Here is a 22,283-nt window from a genome sequence, read left to right on the forward strand (position 1 = left end):
CTAAAAGAAAAGTGAGGATTGTGAGAGATGGGAAAATTGATCTAAAATTATGAACATGGAAGAAACTAAAGTTCATCAGTAAAATGGCTGTAACCAGTTCAAACAGGATAAGCTTGGGGCTTAGGATGCAGGAAAGCAGAGTCAGCACGATTAACATAAGAATCTTCTAGTCTTTGTGACAAGACCATAGGACTAAGATAAGGAATGGTAAGGTACAATAGAATGTAGGAAGTTGAGGTAGTCTGGATCAGATAAGGGTCTCCTAGCCCTGGACAGAAGTACCAAGTCATACATTTCTAATTAGCTAACCATACACAGATTTATACATATGAAATTAGCCAACCCTAGATAGAATGAGTCAACTCTGCATATCAAGAGACTGTAGCCCCGAGAATCAGGAAGGTGTGAATAAGGACAATGACATGAAGGGACACCGACAGGATACCCCCCCCTGGTTCTCCAAGTATACTGAAATTGCACGTAGGCAGGCAGGATTGCCTAATGCCAAACCTCTCCAGCAGGAGGCAGAAGAATGTAAGGGGGAGGGTATTCCTACACTGAAATCAACTGTATAAAAGTTGGGTGAGCCCCAGTGTGTGTGTGTATTCCCAGGGTAAGGGGAAGCACCCAACTTTGCATTGTTGTAGTAATAAATGTTCTTTGTTCTCAATTTTTGTCTCGAGCAATTTCTTTAAAGGTACTTTAATTCCTAACAAAAGGGAACATCTCAGATATTCTAGATATCCTGGAAGCATCTCCTCATCCACAGACTCTTTTTTAGTAGGAGATTTCCACTTCCATTGGGTGGGGGTGGCGAAGGGAAGATGAATGATTTTAATGAATATATTGTGACATAAATAAGCTTGGATCAGTTCAGCAATTGCAGTGGAGGAGCCAACAGAATATTCAAATTTCAATTGAAAAAATGTAAAGTCATTGACTATAGTACTTGGAAACAGGTGGCTGAAAACGTGGACAAATAACCTTTAGAAGGTTGTGCAGAGGTCAGAGGTCAATGTCAAATTAATGGAAGGCCAGTAAGTTTTGGAGTGGACAACAATCAATCAATTAGACGCTGAAAGAATAAACCTTCTTTAAATAAGCTTCATGCCTTTAACAATCAAATATGACCCTTTCTTCATCTTGAGCCTCCCACATAATGGAACAAGAATTATGTGTTGCTCACTTCCATCAAACAGAGTTGCTATGCCACTTTCTCCATGTCCGCAGTCTCTGTGAAGGGAAAGACAGGACACTAGAAAATAACATAAATATCTATCACCCTCCCCACCCCTCCCCCACTCCCCTGTATATATGGAACATCAGTCAGATACAATGCTTTAATCCCAACCTACAAAAAATTAATTTGTTAAATTATTTTGGCTCTTTTCTTCCCACCCTCCCAGCTCATTACTGAGACTTCATTCGTTAAAATGAGTATCCAGTTCAGGGCACTGTGCCAGATACCAACTTCCAAATTCAATCCCTTTATGTTCTCACTACGTAGTCCGAGATTTGGAAATAGACATCAGATTGGCCACAAACTATTGACCAGCATTCTGAATGGGCCATTGCATCATTCCTCTACATTCAAAACTAGAAACTCAGCAATGTCAGCTCACAGAGGGGTGCTGCTCGCAAAACTGACCAAATAAACAGAATCTTTCAAGTGAAAAAATATTGCTGAACATCCCATATGTGTGCAAGGAGGTTGGCTGCTGTCAAGGGGCAATTTTCATGGGATCAGCAAGTTTTCAATTAAGTATTCACTTGAAATTATATTAGTTTGTAATTTATAATACCACTTCAAATATTGAACAACATGGTCTAATTTTTTTTAACATGGAAGTTCAGCAATAGGAGATGAAAGAAACTGCAGTTGCTAGAAACCTGAAATAAAAGTGGGTGAAAATATGGTGTAGGAGAAAGAGTGGAAAAGTAAAGGATCTTTCTACTATTACAGTACAATGCCGTTTATCCAAAATTGGATTCTCCAAAATCCTCATTTATCCAAAATTTTTTTAAAAAATTGGATAAATGAGGATATTCCGAAGCAAATCTGAAATCCTTATTTATCCAAAATTTTTTCAAAGCCGAACTGACCTCACAGGTTGGAAAAAAATTTACTCGACATGAAATTAGAATGATGATTGTTCTAATTTCAGGTAATCTCCTTCCCTTTCCATTTCTTCTTTACCATTCCCTATTGACCATTCTCTCCAACTTTCCCTCTCAAACTGTGTCCCACTGTCTCCCAGCTGGAAGCGGTCAGAAGAATTCTTTGTCCCAGCGTCATCAAGAAGAGCAGCCTCCCGGGCAGGAGTGGGACCTCTGGCTCAGTGGCGTTCACTTCCCTCTCATTCCTTCCTATCCCCTTCCCTCACTCCCTTCTTGGCACAGTGGAGCTCCCGACACCAACTCTGAACCAGCCCCTCAGCCTACTACTGTGGACTCTTCGGGGTGTGTGCATGTGCGTGTGCGCACGCATGATAGGGAAGGATTTGGAGTCAGGACTCAGGTGTCAGGAGCTCTGGTGATCGAGGACACAGGAGCCTGCCAACTCACTAGTGAGTGTTCCACTGGCCCAGGAAGCATCCCTGGGGATCAGCGGCAGTGGTGATTGGGAGATCTCGGTGGTCAGCAGCAGCCAGCATTTTTGGTGAGAATTAAACATTATTTTAATGCTTAAAAAAGCCTTCCCTTGTTGTTTGTTGTTGTTAAAATATTGAAACAAATGATTTTATGTTGCTATTGGGCTGTTTTAAAAAAATGACCAGTTCTCCGCAAAATCCGTTTATCCGACATAGGCCCATCCCAACCATTTTGGATATTGGGAGTTGTACTGTAATTAGCACCTTGGTGGAATTATAATTTGAGCACTGCATACAGATTTTGTCTTTTTCCTGTAAAATGCCAGACTGTGGAATGTACACCACATTCCCACACTTCTTTTTATGTCCAGATCAAAGGAGTAAACAAAAGAGAAGGCTGACATTTCTCCCACTCCCCAAAATGTCTTTGTAGTTTTCTTTGGATTCACATTTCAATGAGACAATTTTGTAAACAATTGAACAACAGTAACCTCTGTGCCCTTGACTCTCAGAGTCAAGTGTATTACTGTGGATTATTAATGGAAGATGTAATTTTAATATGGCTATCTGTATCTTTGCTATTTTGTTTTAGAATTCTACAATTCCCCTCCAACAGCAATGTCCTCCTCCATACAGATTAATGAGGGTAGAGCATAAATTACAAACTAATTGTGCTCATTTGGCAGCACATATACTAAAATTGGAATGATACAGAGAAGATTAACATGGCCCGGCCAAATACATCCCAAATAATTCAGACAAAACAGTGGGAAAAACAATATTTCTTTTAAGTTGCATGTTGCGTGATCTGTGCTAACTGTGTATCATCGATTGATTTTTAAAAAAAGACATTAGAAATAGGTACATGCTTTTATCGGTGTAAAATTTCAGACAAATGAACCCCTCTTCTCCCCTTAACTAAAGAGTCCCCATATGCCATTGGTCTCAGTGCAAGGCTGACTCGCAAATTCATGAAACGTTCCATACTTTTTAAAAAAAATGTATATAAAATCATGTGACCTAGGAAATACTGAGGCCTAGAGGGACCTTTGTCCATGGATCCCTGAAAATGGCAGCATAGGTAGATAAGGTGAAGAAGATATATTTGGGGAGCTGCCTTCATTAACCTGGGCACAGAATATAAGAGCAGGGAAAGTAGGGATCAACCAGGAGGAACGATAGATGATGCAAAGCTATCGTTTCCTCTGCACATGTGCCTAAAACCAGAGATCATTAGATTTAAAGTTTATGGGGACTTGAGGAAGAATTTGAGTGTGGTGGAAATCTGAAGTACACTGTCCGAAAGCATGGACGTAGGTATTCTCAGAATATTCAGAAGTATTTAGATGAGCACCTTGAAATGCTTTGACATAAATTCTCCAAGGCTGAGCACTAGGAAATGTGATCAGTAATGGTTGATACTTGATGACTGACTGTATCTCAGTGGGCCGAATATCCTTTTCAGTACTGTGTGATATAAATCTAAGACTCTAATGTCTCAGCTCCTGGAAGATTTAGTATGTGGACCATTTTGATGTACTGGGTAAAATTCTGTCACTCTATTCACTCTAATGCCTTTCGGCACTGGTTCATTTTGTTGATAATCCAAATCCACTTCTTTTGTCAGTACTGGATGATCTAATCTAACTATAGCTACAATTCTATAAATGAAAGATCAGATGACACCATGATTCAACTGCATAATCATTGGGTTTAGCCTTTTCTTTCATTGTGTAAGGGCTTTCAATGCAACCCTTAATGAGATCTGCTGATCTATCAGTGAAATGAATAAGCAATGTCATGTGCACAGTCCCTTATCTATTAAGTCTAAAGTCAGCAGATGGATGCATAGGCTTGTTAGATCGAAGGACAGTATGCATTGCAATCAAGGCCATTTGGTCTATCAATCCTGTTCCATTAAGTGTGCAATATAATCTTTTTCTGCCAAGTCCACTGAAAAGGAATTTTTTGAAATCCCTCATTGCGATCTACTAAAGATGGCTCATAATGGTTCTACTTATGCAACTCCATGAGTTCAAGGAGTCTCAACAATTTTTTAATGAATGAAGCAGGTTTGAAACCTGGTCACTGTTGCAAAGTAGGTAATTAAGTGTTGAAAGGGAATCTGAACACAAACCCATTGAGCTGAACATCTGCTTTTAATTATGTCGATAATAGGTTGTTTCAAAGGGAATAAAAAGAAATTACAGTTCAAAATGGTGCTGGTCCTAAGTCAGTTCTGATATTGTCTTACATGACTGTAAAGTTTTTAAAACATTTTAAAAATTACTACTAGGTCTGGTGGAAGCTAAGTGTCCGTACTTGTGCTCTCAATAAAAATGGATGCATGAAGGTACACCTTAGTGATAGGTATACAGCCCGGTTACAGGATCTTCTGGCCCATGAACTTGTGTGACCCAAATAACCCAATTAACCTACCATTCCACCACCCCCCACACCTCCGTATGTACTGAAGTGTGGGAGGAAATCAGAGTACCCGGAGGAATTCCGTGTAGACATGGGGAGAACGTACAAACTCCTTACAGACAATGTCAGATTTGAACCCAGGTCGCTGGTCCTGTAATAGCTAACTACTATACTAACCCAGAGGAATGAAAGATGGGTAATTAGTGACTCCCTTTTCTCACAACCAAGTTAAGAAAACACAACTTGAGTTAATATTATCGTGAGTGAACCTTAGTAACCTTCCAATTTCCAAAGTTCAGCTTGACTCTAATGTGGTTATCAACAGTCCTTCCAAATTGTCCTGAACTGAGGGGCTGGATGGACATTGCACTCAATTGCACTGCTTTACTCTGTGCTATTGATGAGAAAATAGAGCAGCACAAGAGCAGATCCCTCGGCCCACAGGTCCATGCTGAATATGAAGTTAAAATCAAACTAAACTCTGCTGCTCACACTCGATAGATATCATTCCATTCCCATCATACTCATGGCTCTATCTAGAAATCACTTAAATGCTACGATTCTCTCTGGGTAAAAATATTTGATCTTCATACCTCCTTTAAATTTCCTTCTCCTCTGCTGAAACATATGTCCTTAAGTGTGTGATGCTCCTAACCTGGAAAGGATCCTGACTGTCACCCTATCAATGCCTCATGATTTCATACACCTCGTGATACACCTTGGTCTCATCGCCCCTCAGCCTCCTATGTTCGAGAGGAAATAACCCATTTACTGAAGAGGAGATGTTACCCATCTTCCCTGATTTCTGGGTGTTAGATGCAAGAACAAGAAGTAGAAGCAGGAGTAGACCATCTGGCCCATTGAGCCTGCTTCACATTCAATGTGATTATGGCTGATCTGATGATGGGCTCATCTCCACCTAACTGCCTTTTCCCCACATCTCTTAATTTCCTTACAATGTAGAAATGTATCATACCTTGTCTTAAATATATTTATTGAGGACACCTCCAATGCTTCAATTTGGAGCAAATTCCGCAGATTCACAGCCCTCTGGGAAAAGCAGTTTCTCCTCATCTATGTCCTAAATTTACTACCCTACATCTTGAAGCTATGTTCTCTAGTTCTGGTCTCCTCTCACCATGGAAACAACTTACTTATTACCTCATTTTTATCTATGCCTTTCATAATTTTATGTTTCTCTGAGATCCCCTCTCATTCTTCTAAATTCAGTGAGTATAGTCCCAGTGTTATGAGCCCAAAGGACCCCAAACCCCAGCAGCAATAGACATTCACCAAGACAAGTGGCTTTCAAAACAAAAGTTATTTTTAATCAACTTCAAACATGAAAATAGAATCAAACTTTAACTTAACTCTATATTTATACTATACTCTATATCAACCCATGTTACTCTCTTAATTCTAAGTGCACGTGTATGTAATGTGTATGTAAATTTAAGAAAAGTTATTTGGTTCACAGTTCAATCTCACTTCTCTTGCTTCCAAGTTCTCTGGTTGCAGGCAATCACCATACTGTGCACAGAATTTAACATGTATAAAGTTCACCAGGCTTGGTGCTTGTAAGGTAAATGTTTGCTGCTCAGGAGGGTTCTTGTAGGGTTTGCAGAGAGAGCTATTTTTTGCTCCAGGATTTCCACAACTGAGGTACCATCACTAGTCACCTCAGGGTCTCGCTGATGAAACTTGCCCCATCAGGGTCTTCCAGATGGTAACCACTTTCTTCAAGCTACCTCAGAGTTCCATTCCTTCCTCTATTTCAAGAGAAACATCAGACAGATAGCACTTACAGCCATCTACTGCTCTGGAACTTGCTTTCATCAGTTTCAAACAGTTTTTCCTGGATTGTACTTTTCAGTTACTTGTCAATATCCCACACACTGACTGACTCTCTGAGCTGTTAACTCAACTCTCTCTCTTTTCCGACTGAAACTCCAAAGAGAGCATGTAACTCATGTCTTGCAGGACCCCCACCTTCTCCAGCAAAAACAGGAGTTCTTTCTTCTTCTCAAATTGTTATCTTAGGTAAACAACCCAAGATTGACCTTTCTGTGCACTCTGCAGAAAGATCCTTGTAGTCATCCAGGCTCCAGTTCCAAACATTTTATGACATCAGTTCAATTAACACCTACTTGTGAAAGGTGCTTATATTCTCCAGAGATCTTCAGTATCTCTTCAGTCTTTCAAATAAGATCGGTTTTAAAATGTGTGTATGTATGTGACCTACTCTAAATCTTACAAATTCCCCAAAATATTATAGTCATTACACCAGCGACTCAATCTCTCCTCTTTGGCTAACCCCTTCATAGGAACATAGGAACATAGGAAGTAGGAACAGGAGTAGGCCAAAAATGGCCTATCGAGCCTGCTCCGCCATTCAATACGATCATGGCTGACCTGATTCATCCCTGGAATCAATGCGGTGAACCTCCTTTGCACCTCCTCCAAAGCCAGTGCATTTTTCCTCAAGTAAGGAGAGCAGTACTGCACGCTGTACTCTAGATGTGTCATCACCAGCACTTTATACAGTTGCAGCAGAACCTCCCTGCTCTTAAATTCAATCCCTCTAGAAATGAAAGCAAGCATTCCATTTGCCTTCTTGATAGCCAGCTAAACCTGGAAACCAACCTTCTGCAATTTATACACAAGCACTCCCAAGTCCTTTTGCACATCAGCATGCTGCAATTGCTTGCCATTTAAATAGTTGTGCAATCTTCCATTCTTCCTTTCAAAGTGGATAACCTCACATTTGTCAAAATTGTACTCCATCTGGCAGAACTTTGCCCACTCACTTAACTTATTTATAGCTCTCTGCAGATTCTCCGTATCCTAGCCACAATTTGCTTTTCCACTCAATTTAGTGTCATCAGCAAACTTAGATACGCTATCTATCCCCTAATTCAGATCACAGTATACTGTGACCAGTTTCAGGCCTAGCAACGGCCCCTGCACACCACTGATTGCAACCAGAAAACACTACTGCATCCAACTCTCTGCTTTCTACTAGTTAACCAATCCTCTATCCATGCTAACACATTCCCAATTTCAATCCTCTATCCATGCAAACAAACACATCCTCAATTCCAATCCTCTATCCATGCTAACACATCCCCAATTCCAATCCTCTATCTATGCTAACACATCCCCAATTCCAATCCTCTATCCATGCTAATACCTCCCCAATTCTATGCATCCTCATCTTCTGTACAAGTGATTTATGCAGCACCTTATCGAATGCCTTCTGAAAATCCATGTAAACGTGTACCATCTGCTCCCCTCAATCTACTGCACTCATTAAAATTGCAATAATAAATTGAAAACATATGTTTAAGGGAGAAACCACAGAAGTAATGTGAGGAAGTATAGGAACCACTTATTGAAGATGCAAGATAGGTTTCCTTGTCCCACTGAAATGAAGGGTAACAGAAATCGATACAAGGATAATCTGTGATAATGGTAAATGTGGTAACGACTGTTAGTATCAATTTTAATGGTTTAAACAACCCTGTGAAAAGGAAGAGAGTACTCTTGCATATTAAAAAATGGAAGTTGACCTGGCCTTCCTTCATTTAATTGATAAGGGAGATCAAAAATTACAAAGGGACTGGGTAGGCCAGGTCACAGCATTATCCTTCAATTCTAAAGCAAGAGGAGTAGCAATTTTAATAAAGAAGAATCTTCCATTTATAATACAGGATGTTGTAACTGATACAGCAGGTAAGTACGTGAAGATTATACTGTCATGTAGCAGGTACACAGCACAGTATTGCAAACCGCCACCATCAGTTCACAGACTTATCTGGCACATCGCGGGCTAACAGTGCTGGGCACCAAAGTACAGTGAGTGGATCAGATGTAAGCCCCTGCCTAAAGAGGCGGGGCACTAATGGCTCATAGCTATAACCTGCTGTTCACTAACGAGCTCATTAACAGACAGGGAATAAAAGGTCTGTGTATGTCTGCAATAAACCAGTCTGGAATTGATCTTTATTTAGTAGCATTTACTGTAGTAGCTGCTACAAATTGGTGATCCTGAAATTAAGATTCAATGAATTTGAATCATTATGGAAAAGGAGGAAACTTCAACAACAACTGCTGCTGTTATGGCCATTATGGCAGTTAATGCAGTTGGGCTTCATTTGCCTCCTTTCTGGACACATCAGCCTCAAATTTGGTTTCTTCAAGCTGAAACCCAGTTTTGTCTTCAGGGTATAATGGCAGAAGACACAAAGTTTTGGTATGCCGTAAGTACATTGGATGTGGCCACTGCATCGCGGGTAAGCAAATTTATTGCTCATTCTCCAGCAGAAGACCAGTACACCAGGTTCTGCCAGTTTCTTCTTGACACATTGGAACTTACTAGGCATAAGCATGGCATGCATCTTTTGAACATGGAAGGTGTAGGTGAGAAGAATCCATCAGACCTGATGAATGAGATGATGGCTTTGTCAGATGGTCATTCCCATTGTCTGCTGTTTGAAACCTTACTTCTGTCAAAACTTCCGGCTCATGTTGCCATACCTATTGGTAACATGGATTTCCGCCGTCCCCATGACGTAGCTCGAGAGGCTGACCGGCTCCATCGTACTCCTACACGAGTCTGCCCGATATATCCAGCTGAAGCAACTCCACAAGGGTGTTGCTAACAGCAAACCATCCTCTACCAACTGGCATGGCAAACCTAGGCAACAAGTGCCCCAATCACTATTAAACACTGAATTTGTATCTGTACAAAGACAGGTTCCAGGGGCACTGTTACTTCAACCATATGAAGGGCCATTTTGTGTGATTGAGTGGTATATACATTAGACGTCAGAGGACATCCGCAGCTGTTCAGCGAGGACAGACTTAAACCTGCCTATACAGACCCTACTTCACCAGTTCAGTGCCCTCAACCCAGGTGACATGGATGTCTGCCTAAGTCAAGCGTATCTGGCATCTTAAGTTAAAGTGATGATTCTGGGGGGGGGGGGAGGTGATGTAGTGGGCGCACAGTGCGGTATTATGAACTGCCACCATCAGTTCACAGACTTGCCTGATACATCATGGGCTAGCAGTGCTGGGCACCAAAGTACAGCGAGTGGATCAGATGTAAACCCCTGTCTAAAGAGGTGGGGTGCTAATGGCTCATAACTTTAACCTGCTGGTCCTGTGGATCATCAGCTGTTCACTAATGAGCTCATTAACAGGCAGGGAATAAAAGGTCTGTGTATGTCTGCAATAAACCAGACTTGAGTCAACTACCTTGGTGTGTGTTTGCCTTTATTTAGTAGCATCTACCATAGTAGCTGCTACAGTCAGATATATTCTGAATCTTGGACCCTGTTCAATCTATACACCCCAAATGTGGATGATGAAAGGTTTATAAAGGAAACTTTTTTTCAGTTGGCAGATCCACATCAAATTATGATAGTGGGGGAGGGATGAATTTTAATTCTTGTCTGGATCCCATTCTGGATAAATCAACAAGAGCAGTGGCCAGGACAAGGATAGCTAGAGCCACCTTAGTCACAATGAGAGAGCTGAATTTAATAGACACCTGGAAGAAATTACATCCAAGGCAGAGACTATTCCTTTTACTCTAGTAGACATGATTTGTACTCCAGGATAGTTTTATTTTTACTATCAGTGCATTTGCAGGATAAAACAATGGAAACTGAAAAAAAGCAAGCATTTTGTCAGACCATTCACCTCGAAGATCAATTGTTATGCCTGATAAGCAGGATAGGGTATATAGCTGGTGCTTCAATCAATTGTTGCCGAGAAGATCTGAATTTTGTGGTTTTATAAAAAGACATATGAAAATCTTCTGTGACTAATTATCATTCTACTGCCAATAAATTTATCATATGGGATACTTTAAAAGCATATTTAAGGGATCCAGTAATTAGTTATACTTTGAGAATTTTTAAAAAAGTATAAGAGGGATGTAGATAAATTGTAACATGTAACAAGAGATCACTCATTTATAGACTAACATGGCTACTAACACACAGGGTTATATATACATGGAAGGATGTCATCATGACATGGGCGTCTTGATGTCCAGCAGATGGCGAGCATACCCAACACTCTTTCCTTCCACACACAACCCCCCCCACCCCCCGCCCCGTGAGATAAATGCTGACTGGGCTTTGAACTAATAAGATTACATTGGGCCTGGGACTACAAGTGAGAATCAGAATACATCTCATGAGTAATTATAATGATAAAAGGGAAAGTATTTGATAATAATCAGGCCACATAGTCCTTAAAGCATTCAGATGGTCTTCTTTCTCTTTTAGACCACCTTGGTGTGGTTTGCTGTGCTGGTCTTTGCTTGCGACCCATAGATAGTCGGATCGGCGGTGACTGCCCATCTTCACTGCCCTCTTGACTACGTCTCAGTTACTGGACTCCTCACTGGACTCCTCAGCTCCGCGACCATCTCTGCCTCCCCCTCACTTGGCCTGAGTGGTGGGATGGTTGGGGCAGACCATGGCAGGTCTGGTTCCACCTCCTCCAGTTCATGAGGCAGTTCATGGATCTTAGTGTCAGTCAATGCTTGTAACTGGTCAATATATCACTTCCACAATCTGTCCCCCACTAGAACAGAGTATGAGCAGGGGCTCAATTTTTGTAAGATTACTCCTATCACTTATGGGTCTTTATATTGTCTATACTCTTGTACCAGAACTCTCTGGCCTACTTCCAATGTTCTAGGTGAGGTCAGTGGCGATGCTGTTTTTTGCAATCAGAGACCCAGATCTGGATGAGATGTAGACAGCCTGGTCCACAGGTTGCAGCCAAAGGTTAGTTCTGCTAGGGTGCGTTTTGTGGTAGAATGTATTCGAATATAAAATGTGATTTTTGTTTGTCCAGGAGGCATTTAGAAGATTCATGGTTTTCATGAAAGTTTATATCTGCAATGTATTTCTTACTTCAGTCTGGAATTCCAAAACAGGAGTTATATAAATCAACACAAAGGTGGGAATCAGACTTGAATATTAATATTGGTGATTTAAAAAACTTCTGATTTATGTCAGGAGAGCAGGACCAATGCAATACAATAAATGTACAACATAGATTTGTGCAATAATTTTTTTACATCAGCTATATCTTACCCTGCAGAAATTACATAAATTAAATTTCAATATATTGGATATATGTTTTAGATGCTGTGAAGAAACAGGAACCTTTTTACATTCTACCTGGTCATGATCTAAAGTGAAACCTTTTGGGAAAAATTTAAGAATTTTATTAGACCAGATTATTGGGAAACAATTACCACAAAAGCCAGAATTATTTCTCTGAATATTGTGGGGATAAGACCCAAAATAAGGCTGTTCAACTACCAATTAGAATTTACTAAGATTGCATTGGTGGTGGCCAGGAAATGTATTGCAGTTACTTGGAAGTCTGATCCCCCTCTGGACATAGCCTAATCTTTTCTTGGAGAAAATTACTTATAATCTAAGGAAGGATTATAACATGTTTTTGTAGGTATGGCAGCCTTACTTGCAGAATGTAGGGTTGAATATTTAGGGATGCTTATTCTGTTCCTGAGTTCTATGACCTTGTTCTTTCCCTCATTTGAGATCTAGGCAATGAAAGGAATTAGATTCTCTGAAGTGGATCCTGTATCCTGACAATTCCTTCTCTTTTCCTCTTTTCTTGCTTTTCTGTTTCTATCGCTCATCTATTTTCTCCTTCTTTCTTTTCTATTTTTCTATTTTGGGGTTTTGATTTTTTTCCATTTCAATTTATGTATTTGGGTAATTGTTAATTTTTGATACATGTTTGACCACAAAATTAAAATAAAGTATTCGAAAAAAAAAAAAGGGTGGAGATTAAAGAAGTGGAAGTGTTGGATCATTTTAAAAACATCAAGATTGTTAAATCCCCAGGGCTGGATGCTCTATAGCCCAGGCTGCTGTGGGAAGTGAGAGAAGAGAAAGCTGGGGCAGTAGCTATGATCTTTGAACCCTCTTTGGCTGCAGGGGAGGTGTCAGAGGATTGGAGAATGGCAAGTGTAGTCCCCTTGTTTAAAAAAAGATAATAGGTAGAATCCTGGGAATTATAGACCAGTGAGTGGTGTGCGAACTAATGGACAGGCTTCTTAAGGATAAGATCTATGAGCATTTGGAGAAGTACGGTCAATTCAAGGATAGTCAGCATGAATTTGTGAGGGGAAGGTCATGCCTCACAAAAACTCTAATTGAGTTTTTTGATGTGGTAACGAAAGAAATATCAGCAAGGTACTTGACAAGGTCACCCACAAGAGACTCATCTAGAAAGTCATGATTCACGGTATCAATGGAAAATTGGCTGTATAGATAAATAATTGGCTTGTAGGAAGGAAAATATTCTGCCTGGAGATTGGTGACTGGTGGAGAGCTGCAGGGATCTGTTCTGAGACCCCTGTTCTTTGTGATTTTTATAAATGACCTGGATGAAGAGGAGGAAGGATGAGTCAATAAGTTTGTGAATGACACAAAGTATGGAGGAGTTATGGATGGAGCTGAAGGTTGTTGAAGGTTGCAAGAGGATATAGACAGGATGCAGAGTTGAGCAGAAAAGTAGCAGATGGATTTCAATCCAGATAAGTGTGAGGTGATGCATTTTGGAAGGAAAAATCAGAAGGCTGAGTACAGGGTTAATGACTGGTTACTTAAGAGTTTGGATGAACAGAGGGACCTTGGGGTGCAAATCCACACATCCTTCAAGGTTGCCACACAGATTGATAGGATAATTAAAAAGGCCTATGAGATGCTGGGATTCATTAATGGGGGGATTGAATTCAGGAATAGAGAGGTCATGTTACAACTCTACAAATCTTTGGTAAGAGTACACTTATTGTGTTTAGTTCTGGTCACCTCATAATAGGAAGGAAGTGAAAGATATAGAGAGGGTGCAGATGAGATTTACCAGGATGTTGCCTAGATTGGGAAACAAGACTTATGAGGCAAGGTTAGAGCCAGGACAGAGCTGGCACTTTGGAGCATAGAAGGATGAGAGTAGACTTGATAGAGTTCTACAAGATTATGAGAGCCATAGATAGGGCAGGATCAGCAAACATCAGAGGACATTAGGGGAGACATTAGGGATAAGTTTTTTACATAGATAATTGTGGGTACTCAGAATTCCTTGCTAGGGATAGTGGTGAAAGTTGAAACATTCAGGGCATTTAAGAGATTCTTAGACAGACACATGGATGAAAGAAAAATAGAGGGTTATGGGGTAGGGAGAATTTAGTACTTTTTTTTTTAAAAGAAAACCACATTTGGGATATGCAGTAGCTGCATGGGACCCATACACAAACAAAAAACACTACTATCAATGAATAAGTCCAGAGACAGGCATCCCAATTTGTCATAAATACATATGGAAGAGAAGCAACTGTTATGAAGCTCTTGGATTCATTAAAGTGGAGCTCTCTCCAAGACAAATATGACACACACCCCCCTGACCTGTTTTTACAACATGCTAAACTGCCGGCTCAATGTAGACTACCAATCCTACCTGAAAACAGACCTGCTAGGAGCAGACGAGGGCACGCAACCCAATTTGTAGTGCCATCTTCCAATATGGATGTATACAGCAATTCATTCTTCTCCCCCCCCCCCAATGTGATTAAAGTGATCTTCACCCTACTATACTCACACAACCAGATCCAATTAAATTTAAGACAACTCTTCTTCCAAAATATCCTCCTTAAGCAGACCCTCCGTCACCTCCAGTTTAAATTCAGTACAGAATATTTTGGAGGATCAAGAGCCAAGAACATTGAGGGTTGAAGGGCCTATATTGTACAGTATTGTGCTGATGTTCTATTATATCCTCAAAGAACTAAAGTAAATTTATTAAATAAGACATACCTTTGCTGAATCTATGCTGTCTCTCCCTGATGGATCCATTTCACTCCAGATGCTTTGCTATTTTTTCTTTAATGATAGCTTCAAGCATTTTCTCAACTACAGATGTTAAACCAACTGGTCTATAGTTCACCTCCTTTTACCTGGAGGTATATCCTTGAGGTCTTACATTCATCAACTTCCATTCTATTGAGACCTGCCCAGAGTTCAAAGAATTTTGATAAATTATTGAGTACTACAGTTCTGCAATAGCTTTTGGGAGGCTGCAGGGTGGCAGGCTTATTGAGTTGTGAGTTCTGAGTTCAGCCTGGTGAAAACCCTCGTGGTCCTTACAAGAGGACATGGTTGGCTAGAGTGTTTCACCTGAAATAAGGGAAATGAGGAATTCTGTGGTGACCTGGAGGCTATCATTTGGAAAACCCATGATGGGGCAAGTTTCTTCAGCAAGACACTGAAGTGACTGATTGGAGGCAATCAGTTTGTTTGTGTCCAATAAGCAACAAATTTCTCTCTCTTAAACTGACAAGAACCTTCCTGAGTGGTAACCATTTGCCTGTAAGTACCAGAGCTTGGTGAAAATGCATAAATGTTAAATTTTGTGCACCGTATATGAAATGCTTGCAACCAGTAAACTTGGAGGACTGAGAAGTGAGATTGGACTGTGAATATAACCATATAACCACTTACAGCACAGAACAGGCCAGTTCGGCCCTACTAGTTCATACCGTAGCAAATCCCCACCCTCCTAGTCCCACTGACCAGCACCCGGTCCATACCCCTCTAGTCCCCTCCTATCCATGTAACGATCCAGTCTTTCCTTAAATGTAACCAATGATCCCGCCTCGACCACGTCTGCCGGAAGCTCATTCCACATCCCCACCACTCTCTGCATAAAGAAATTTCCCCTCATGTTCCCCTTATAATTTTCCCCCTTCAATCTTAAACCATGTCCTCTAGTTTGAATCTCCCCCTTTCTTAATTGAAAAAGCCTATCCACATTTACTCTGTCTGTCCCTTTTAAAATCTTAAACCATATAACCAAAGAACTTTCCTGAACATGTACACATTACATGCACGTGTGCTTAGAATTTTCACTTACCACGGTGTCTACAGAATCCTGTGTTTTACCCTTAGAATTAGAAGTGGGTTAAATTAATAGTAATAAAAGTTAAAATTTGATCCTGTTTTTATGTTTGAAGAAAATTAAAAGCAACTTTTGCTTAAGTGACCATTTGTCTTGGTGACTTTCCTCTGGACTCTTAACAGTACCCTGGTATGCATTCCATCATAACCATGGAATTTATCTATCTTAAGACCCTCAAGTTTTTGGAGTATGATCTCCTTAGTGATAGCTATTATATTCAGTTCCTTACCTCCCATCTCATCCAAAATATGTCTTTGGCATGTTCAACGTGTCCTCCACTGTGAATACCAGCACAAAATATTCAGGACCGACTTCTCAGGAATTGGTGTCAGTTCCTTGCACTTGTCCATGTTAAGTTCCATTTGCTATTCTTTGGTCCACTTTGCCAGTTCATCCAGATTCAGTTGTAATATTAAATAATTCTATTCACTGTCCACTATACCACCAATTTTGGTGTTACCTGCTAACTTAAAAGGTGAAATACATTGTCATACAAGTCATTAATATGGATGACAAACAACAGTGGACCCAGCACTGATCCTTCCACTTGTCACAGCCCCCCTTGCATCTGAGTAACAACGCTCCCTGGATTCCATGCAATCTGACATTCTGGGTCAGCCTCCCATACAGAACCTGATCAAAGGTCTTGCCAAAGTCCATGTAGACAACTCTGCTACCTAGCCCTCATCAATCTTCTTAGTCACCTCTTCAAAAAATAACCCATCTAATTCAGGAGACATCATTTTGCACACCAAAAGCCATTCTACCTATTGTTCATCAGTTCTTGCCTTTCCAAAAGAAGGTCGATCCTGGCTCTCCAGTAACTGCCACATCTGACATGAAGCTCTATGGCCTGTGGTTCCCTGGCTTTATTTTAAAAGGCACAGTTATAGCCACCCTCCAATCTTCTGGCATTCCCCCGTGCTTAGCAATCATGTAGATAACTCTGCCAGGGCTTCTGCAATTTCTTCTCAAGCTTCCTATAATGTGCTGTGATGCCATGGATGAGACCCTGATTAAGAATCACTGCACAGTCTACAACTTTAAATGCTTTGCTTAATAACTTCAGGAATTGTCTACCAATGCAGTGCATGCCTATTTCAAGCCATTTGTGAATAATCTATTTGCATTTGGAGAACAGCCAATCTTATTATGGAAAGAAATGTAATTTTCATTTGCACTCAATGAAATAAGAGATTTTGTATAATTCCTTCTGTGTGTATGTGGAGTGGCACTAAGTTGTTGAGCTCACTGCTTCAGCGGCGTAAAATCATGTTTTAATTTACACACTTCACCAGCTGCCTCAACACTGAGTAATAACAGATGCCTACTTATGTGAGCCCGCTGAAGATGATTGACACAACTAAGTGGTTCACTGCTCAGCTGTTATGACAGTAACTTGAAGCAGAGAAATACAACCAATTATTTGGTATTAACTGTTTTTAAGTTTAATTATGTTGCACCCCACTGGGCTCATGTTGTCACACAGACTGCAGCAATATCCCGCACACGACATCCAACGATAAATTGCTAATTAAATAGGAGAGAGGCAGGCATGATTAACTTCCAGAGACTAGTCGATGTACTAACCTGGAGACTCTCCTTTCACTTCTGGGGAACCTGGTTTGAATCAACCAACTTGGGGAAAGGTGCACTTGCTTTATTGGCCATTAAAAGTCTGATGAAGTAGGTTTGTGATTCAGTTTAGCAATTACCTGACCTTGTTCCGCAGCAGAAAACTGCTAAGCATTCAAATAAAGACAAATGTGACCGATGTGACAAAGGGACCCCCATGCTACCATTTGGGAGGGAGTTCCAGGATGATAATTAGCCTAGTGCTTCAAAGGGAGACTGGAGGTGGAGTCCATGGTACTGAGATTAAAATAGAACTCTGTGGCAAGCTGTACATTGCAAGATCTGGGAGAGCCAGAGGCAGATGCTTGGTATCTTCAATGGCCAAAAGCCCAATTCTGCCATAAGGAGGGTTTCCTCGTTCCTTTTGACATGAGTTATCTTAGGCACAGCTGAAGCAAAGAGTCAGAAAGTTGAGCTTGCTGCCAACTCTTGTAATACTAAGAAATGCCCTTCAATATTTGTCTGGGGGTGGGTGGGGGGGATGATTTTCTGATGAGGATCTTGGAAAAAGTTGCCAACAGTAAATCAAAAGTGTGTTTTCTTTTGCCTTTAGAAACTGGTGACATAAACAAAAAATAGTCCTGAGACCAGTTCCTGAGAAAATTGGGTCTACAGACATTGTCAACAAAAGCAGGATGTCCTGTGGATTTATTCTTGCACTCAGCAAGCTGAAGCATGGTTGGATGGGTCCCTGAGAGCAAAAGCAGTTGAGCTACCAGGTCTTGGAGGAAGTTAAGTCACCTTATTTGCGCTCTCAATAAAAAGGAATACATTGAGCTACACCTCAGTGATGGGCAAACAGTGCAACATATGCAGTTCAGCTGATTTCAACAGGGGTGAATATTTGACAGGCAGTACAGCTGAAGTGGCTCCCCCTACTTTGTTGTCCAGACCCATTCGCATATCCTGAAGCACACTTTCATTATCAATCAGCCACTTGGACAAACGGACAAAGCCCATTCACTAAATATGATGCCAGTTCCCAAGGCATCTACAGCAATTGCTGTACAGCTGCACAATAATTCCCTGGCCTTGGAGATTTGCATGCTACTGAAATCACGTAGATAGCCTCAGGTGTCCAGAATCAAGAATGCTTACGTCAGTTAAATGCAGAAGGAAATAACTGAGCACAGCTGTTTGTTTACTATGAAGTAGCTGAGATATTAAGGTGGATGAGATCTGTGTGTTCAGAAAGCAGAAGGTCACTTTGTGCGCAAGCCAGCAATAGGTGAGTTGGCAGTTCCTGTTGATTATAAGGCTGCACTCAGTAGGAAATGAACAGAACAGCTGCTGTAACCCTTGGATACAGGGCTACGTTGTAGCAGACACAATAGCCTTAATTCTTTCTGGCACTGTACTACAACTGTTACATGTTAATAAATTTATCAGAAGATCTAGAGGTGAAAACAGGCTTGATTTTATCAAAGCAATCTATTATTAAATTTGCAGATGACAGCAAGTTTGAGGTATAGTGGTCAGTGAAGAAGTACACAGCAGAGTCTAGATCAACAGAGGAAGAGGGCCAAGAAGTTACAGATGGAATTTAACTCAGCAAAATGCTAGATAATGCATTTTGGTAAATCAAACCAGGTCAGGACTTACTCAGTCAAGGGGTCTCTGAGGAATGTCATAGAACAGGGGTGCAGATACAAAGTTCCCTAGAAGTGGCAACACAAATAGATAGATTGACAAAGAAGGTGTCATGATTTCCTTCATTAGTAAGGACATTGTCGAAGTATTCGAGATGGCAGAGGTCGACAGCATCGAGTCCACGCTGCTGAAGATCCAGCTGCGCTGGATGGGTCACGTCTCCAGAATGGAGGACCATCGCCTTCCCAAGATCGTGTTATATGGCGAGCTCTCCACTGGCCACCGTGACAGAGGTGCACCAAAGAAAAGGTACAAGGACTGCCTAAAGAAATCTCTTGGTGCCTGCCACATTGACCACCGCCAGTGGGCTGATAACGCCTCAAACCGTGCATCTTTGCGCCTCACAGTTTGGCGGGCAGCAACCTCCTTTGAAGAAGACCGCAGAGCCCACCTCACTGACAAAAGGCAAAGGAGGAAAAACCCAACACCCACCCCCAACCAACCAATTTTCCCCTGCAGCCGCTGCAACCGTGTCTGCCTGTCCCGCATCGGACTTGTCAGCCACAAACGAGCCTGCAGCTGACGTGGACTTTTACCCCCTCCATAAATCTTCGTCCGCGAAGCCAAGCCAAAGAAAAAAAGGACATTGAATATAGGAACAAGGACGTCATGGAGTGACGTTATGGAAATTTATAAAATCATGAGCTGCATAGAAAAGCTGTTTCCAGGGTGAAGAAAGTGGAAATAAAAGGGCATATATTTAAGGTGAGAGGGAAAGATTTATGAAGAACCTGAGGGCTACCTTTTTCACACAGAGGACGGTGCATATATGGAACAAGATGTCAGGAGTGAGTACAATTTTAACATTTAAAAGATATTAAGATATGCACTGGGGGTGTACGTTAATTGGGTGTAAATTGGGTGGCATGGACTCGTGGTCCAAAATGGTCTGTTACCCTTCTGCATGTCTAAATTTTTATAAAATTAAAAATTTAAACATGTACATGGATAGGAAAGCTTCAGAGTAATATGGGCCAAACATTGGCAACTGCTACTAGTCATTGGAAAAGTGGGGCCAAAGTGTCTGCTTCTATGCTCTAAAACTCTGAGTTTTAGGTGTGTAAAATCTTGAAGGGTAAAGATTTGAATGGTTGGTCTTTGGCCCAGGGTAGAGAGTCCATAACTGGACAATGTGGTTTAAACTGAGAAGGGAAAATATAAAAGCAAAATAATAGGCAATTGTAAAAAAGCAGTCAGGAATGGTGGTGGAGCTTAGCTGGCTCGAATCGTCCATAGGAAGTAAAGATACATTACTGATTTCGGGCCTGAGTCCCTTTTCAAGGAATAAGCAAAGAATAGTTGAGTGTTGAGGAAATGTGGCCTCCCTGCCTGTCTGGAATGTGTGTTTTGCAGGTCCTCCCTGTCTGGAACTTATTTGGAAGTCACATCACCTGTCAATCAAGGCTGGACTTTGGTCACCCATTAGTGCACAACTTGCAGTTGGTTAATTTAAATCACTTAGTCATTACTAGCTAGATTAGTACTGTATATAACACCAACACAGAGCACATTCTTTCTCTCTGCCTTGTGGTCCAAGCCTTGGATATCACTCCATGTCAGGTTGCTACGGTGGACATCGTTGGAAGTGCAGTGGGTAAGGTAGGCACTACAATGAAGCTGTGCCACAGTACTGCCATAGATCAATATTTGCAGAGAGTCACACCACCATTGGTACAGGGAACCAGGTGTCTGTGTAAGAGTCCCTGTTTGTAGTGTGTGCACTCAAGTGTGTGAGCATGTTGAGCATGGATTTACTATTGTCACAGTTCAACCTATGTCTGAGGTGAATGTCTATATCGTTGCATTTCCAAGGTTACTTCTTAAATCTAAACCTTTAATGCCTCCAGATAATTGTGAAGTGACACACTTTGGAAAGTCAAACTTGAAGACTTGTATGAAGAAGTTTGCGGATGAACCAGAGGTGGAAGGATTGTGTATAACATTGTCGTAGGTTATAACAGGATTTAGGCAGGACATAGAGTCAGGGGGTTGAGTTCAAGAGCTGTGGGATAAAAGTAGCAGCTACATAAAACTGTTTAGACCACACCTGGAGTGTTACCTTCAGTTCTGGTTGTCTCATCACATGCTTTGGAGAGGAAGAATGAGATGCAAGCTCTTGGTCTGCTTGGATATTATGACATATGACATAATAGTCACTATGGTAACACTACAAACAATAATTTTTCTTAAAGGGATAGGCACACAATTAACTATGAATCGAAAACACAAGGTTTTAACCTTTACATTCCAGTCTGAGAAGCAATTGTTCACCACTACTCTCTGGCTTCTCTCATCCAGCCATTGACGAATCCAGTTCACTACTACACCATGAATACCTAGCGTCTGAACCTTCCTGGCTAACCTTCCATGCGAGACCATGTCAAAGACCTTACTAAAGTCCATGTAGACAACATCTAGAGCCTTTCCTTCATCATCCTCCCTGGTAACCTCCTTGAAAATCTCCACAAGATTGGTTAGACACGACCTACCATGCATAAAGCCATGTTGACTATCCCTAATCAGTCTATGGCAAATCCGATCTCTTAGAATATCTTCCAATAATTTACCTACTACTGATGTCAGACTCACTGATCTATAATTTCCAGGGTTACTTTTGGAGCCTTTTTTACACAACTGGCTAAGGTCATTTTAAATATTTCCGCAAAGCCCCTGAAATTTCTACACTAGCCACCCTCAAGGTCCAAGGGAACATCTTGACAGGCCCTTGGAATTTACCCCCCATCCCTTATTTATTATTGATAATAAATATAAAGGGATAGATGGACAGATATTCATAGTTGCAGTTAGTGCAAGAAAAATGGGGGATGATTCAATAGTGAAAACGGATCTTTTGGTTGTCCCAGTCTAGTTTATGGTTAGGGATGTGTACTATGGAGATGTTTTAGAGGGATATGGGCCAAATTCAAGAAAATTGGAGTAACTCAGTTAGAAAATCTGGTCAGCATC

The 22,283-nt window shown here is 41.0% G+C and overlaps 1 protein-coding gene and 1 pseudogene across 12 annotated transcripts in view; one reads left to right on the plus strand and one right to left on the minus strand.

Moving 5' to 3' along the window:
- The window catches only part of jcada (junctional cadherin 5 associated a), a 206,910-nt gene that overhangs the window by 172,424 nt on the left and 12,203 nt on the right, over positions 1-22,283 (minus strand). For 3 of the 12 annotated variants that reach the window (XM_069914498.1, XM_069914497.1, XM_069914485.1), the window contains exons 1-3: positions 21,376-21,441; positions 16,261-16,498; positions 1,187-1,233 (exon numbers count right to left, since the gene is read on the minus strand). The exons of 2 other annotated variants lie outside the window; for them this stretch is intronic. The gene's annotated coding sequence lies outside the window, so the exon portion shown is untranslated. Of the gene's footprint in view, positions 1-1,186; positions 1,234-14,890; positions 15,072-16,260; positions 16,499-21,375; positions 21,453-22,283 lie in introns of those variants that run through there. 7 more of the 12 variants (XM_069914490.1, XM_069914487.1, XM_069914486.1 and 4 more) reach the window with 6 other exon arrangements.
- Positions 3,263-3,375, plus strand: LOC138752158 (U6 spliceosomal RNA; annotated as a pseudogene).

The sequence above is a fragment of the Narcine bancroftii genome, chromosome 1 (genome assembly GCF_036971445.1).
Source record: "Narcine bancroftii isolate sNarBan1 chromosome 1, sNarBan1.hap1, whole genome shotgun sequence".
In the NCBI taxonomy this organism is placed as follows: domain Eukaryota; kingdom Metazoa; phylum Chordata; class Chondrichthyes; order Torpediniformes; family Narcinidae; genus Narcine; species Narcine bancroftii.